General features: G+C 35.5%; 1 pseudogene; it reads right to left on the reverse strand.

Moving 5' to 3' along the window:
* Positions 1-2224: 2224 nt before the first annotated feature.
* Positions 2225-3827, reverse strand: LOC112466890 (annotated as a pseudogene).
* Between the last annotated feature and the right edge of the window lie 5 nt (positions 3828-3832).

The raw sequence follows: 3832 nt of genomic DNA on the forward strand, positions 1-3832 counted from the left end.
CGTGAACTATTTCGACATATATATTAGTCATTTATGCCTTCCAATACCTACTCAAAATACCTGCTATATTTTCCAAACTTTTTGTGTTAATAACTTTTTAACGAATAACGACCGCTGGCTAAAACTTTCTGAAGGTCACTCAGGACGGTGACCTTGACAACATATGTCATCATTGGCGGATGGGGTGTTTTTATGCATAATTACCTTATGGTATGACATCTGGTACAAATAAATTCTCTACGAAGAGATCAAAAGATCTTGTCGACACGACGCACAGTGGGACATTTTGACGATCTAGGCGCTCAAAAGTCCAAAAATAAATTTTTTTAAAAACATTTAGCGCTATAACAAATGTTATTATTAAGGTTCAACATTTGCAAAAACAAATTTCTTTACGCTTTATGACGCCTACAGCGGATATGAAAGAGGTTCAAACTGTTCACTATCGAGCGAGTGAACCGGATGCTCGACGTGTCATAAGTATCAGTTGCTTTTATTCGCCAATTTTAAGCAAACAGCTGTGACCATAATTATTACACTTGACACCATGTATACTCCATGATTAATGGTAACTAAACATATATATACAGTTTTATTTTAGTAATCCTGATGGTTCGTTTTTTATAGATCAAGATACAGTTCAGAAAATGAAAATTTGATGTATATTTTGCCTAAATGTAAACTTTTATATTGTTATAACACAAAATAGCGGATTGATCTTTTCATAGATCGAAAGTAGAAGTATTTAGGTCTTCAAAATATTAAAGACATTTTGCGATTTTTCAAATAGTGCGTGTTTTTGTAAATGTATGTGCCTACGATCTGGCACGCGCGCGCCGAGGCGCACCGTGTAGACTTTTACTTTGTTATACCATAAAATAACGGATTGATTTTTCGAAATATCGAAAGTATGTAGAAGTATTTAAGTTTTCAAAACATTAAATATTACGTTATGGTTGAACTAGTCATGGAGCTGTACTGCTGCTGTACGGACAGCTCTGCCGCGGAGTGCGACTTAACAATATTAATACCGTAATCGGTGTTTCGATGTCTTCAACTATTTCGTCGTATCTACGTTATAATTCAATTATAACGTAGATAAAATTTAATGTTTTAAAAACTTAAATATACTTCTACATACTTTCGATATATGAAAAGTCAATCCGTTATTTTATGGTATAACAAAGTAAAAGTCTACACGGTGCGCCTCAGCGCGCGCGTGCCAAATCGTAGGCACATACATTTACAAAAACACGCACTATTTGAAAGATCGCAAAAAATCGCAAAATGTCTTTAACGTTTTGAAGACCTAAATACTTCTACTTTCGATCTATGAAAAGATCAATCCGCTATTTTGTGCTATAACAATATAAAACTTTACTTTTAAGCAAGATATATATCAAATTTTCATTTTCTAAACTGTATCTTGATCTATAAAAAACGAACCATCAGAATTACTAAAATAAAACTGTATATATATGTTTAATTACCATTAATCATGGAGTATACATGGTGTCAGGTGTAATAATTATGGTCACAGCTGTTTGCTTAAAATCGGCGAATAAAAACAACTGATACTTATGACATGCCGAGCATCCGGTTCACTCGCTCGATAGTGAACAGTTTGAACCTCTCTCATATCCGCTGTAGGCGTCATAAAGCGTAAAAAAATTTATTTTTGCAAATGTTGAACCTTAATAATAACGATGGGTGCGTTCAGCCGATACTCCGCTAGCCTAGCAATCGTGAGCAGTAGCTCGTTTTCGCTCGTTTCCTCTCCTTTGACCCAATGGATTAAAAGGAGAGGAAACGAGCGAAAACGAGCGACTGCTCACGATTGCTAGGCTAACGGAGTATCGGCTGAACGCACCCATTTGTTATAGCGCTAAAATGTTTTAAAAAAAGTTTATTTTTGAACTTTTGAGCGCCTAGATCGTCAAAATGTCCCATTGTGCGACGCTCAATAAATGTACTCGTGAACAGAACGAACCTCCACCCACGAATGAAGAGGAATAACGCACTTGGTTTACGGTTCCATATGCCTCTAATGTTTCGGAAAAATGTTGTCACAAATCTTAATGTTAACTTCTCGTTTTATAGTTTGAATAAACTTAAGAATTTTATTAAACTACAGAAGGATATTCTCCCAATCCAATCAAATAAAAATGTATATAAAATATCATGTAAAAATTGCGACGCTTCATGTTGGTCAGACGATGAGGCAATTAAAGACTAGAATTTCTGAACATCGTAACCATATTCATAGAAATACAACAACTCAGTCTGTCATTACTGAACATAGAATTAATTTTGATCACGAATTTGATTGGGAGAACGCTAGAAATCTTAGATAAGGAAAAATTTTTATCAAAGCGACTAGTTTATGAGATGGCTCATATTAAGTTACAAAAGAATAGTTTCAACTCTCAAACTGATACAGAGTTTATGCACCATGCATATGTGTCTATTTTAAATAAATTTTAAACCATGTCCATAAACATTTTCTCTTTTGTCAGATCACGTTTTATTGTTTACGTTACGTTTTATTGGTTACGATCACGTTGTTTACACATTGAATATTTATTATTTTGTTTTTACTGGTTTGACCTACACTTCTATAACTCTTATTTCCCTGTTACTTTGACCTAGGACATGCCCCTTCTTGCAATATCTAATCATATCATTGTTGTGCGTCGTGTCGACATCTTTTGATCTCTTCGGAGAAAATTTATTTGATGTCATACCATAATTTTATATTTACTTCGATTAGCTTTATGTTTCGATGTTCTCGTTCTTAGACTACTTGGTGAGTTATCTTAAATTTTATAACGATATCTATAGTAATAATGAAATTACTTTTACAGACATGGATCTCTTAGTCAAAGTCAATTTCGTTTCTGAAATCTCGAATTATGAAACTCACCACTGTGGAACGGAGAACGTTATTAGTAATATTATACCGTTGAAGATGGCTCAAACTTGAGCCGAAACGTACGGATAAATGGATGTAAAACGTAATAAGTAATAAGTGATTACGCACAGATTACGTCAGAATCGCGTCTGACTCTCACAGCCTTTCCAATTTTTAATTTTAATTTCGAGGGTCCTTCAACTTAATTTTTATTATATGTTTATGATCTTTCAATAAGCATTTAATAAACAAAAGATACTTTGAAAGTCTCCGAATGCAGTTTTGTAGGTACATCAAAATACAAAGATATATCATACCTAACAAAAGATCGACCTCTTGAATATTTCGAGACGATCTTATCGATCTCTTCTTGCAAACCAACGGGAGTCAAACAATGTCTTTCCGCATTCGTTGTTGTTATAAGGTTTCGGTCTTTTACCCTGACTTTGAGTTGCTTATTTGGAAGATCATTGTAACTTCTTTCCCACTCGATAACGTTCCACCCCTTGGCGTGCAATATAGTCTCGACTAGCAGCATGTCGCTCAACGCGTCGCCGACCGTTTCATTGATCAAATCGATTACATCCCTCAATTTTGCAGAGGCCACTCTTTGTGCCGCTAAAAGCGTTTCGTTTTTAGCGTGATTCTTGATGGTTTCTTTAGCAATATCCTTGAAGATGACAGTTCCATGTCCGTTTGCTTCGAAGTAGATTCCAATGTCGAATTCCAGTGCTTTCTTGTGCAAATGCTTCACGCCAGTTGGCACGCACGCCACTGGGACTCTCAATACGTTCGAAATATAATTGGTTGAACCACCATTGGCATATGCGGTTTGCACCAAGCCCAATTGTAAGGCTAAACCACTCGTTTCCAATAGTTCCTTGAAATAAGCGGCTACTAACGTCGCTATTCGGTCCCCGT

Source organism: Temnothorax curvispinosus, unplaced genomic scaffold (genome assembly GCF_003070985.1).
Source record: "Temnothorax curvispinosus isolate PA1 unplaced genomic scaffold, ASM307098v1 QBEX01016661.1, whole genome shotgun sequence".
In the NCBI taxonomy this organism is placed as follows: Eukaryota; Metazoa; Arthropoda; class Insecta; order Hymenoptera; family Formicidae; genus Temnothorax; species Temnothorax curvispinosus.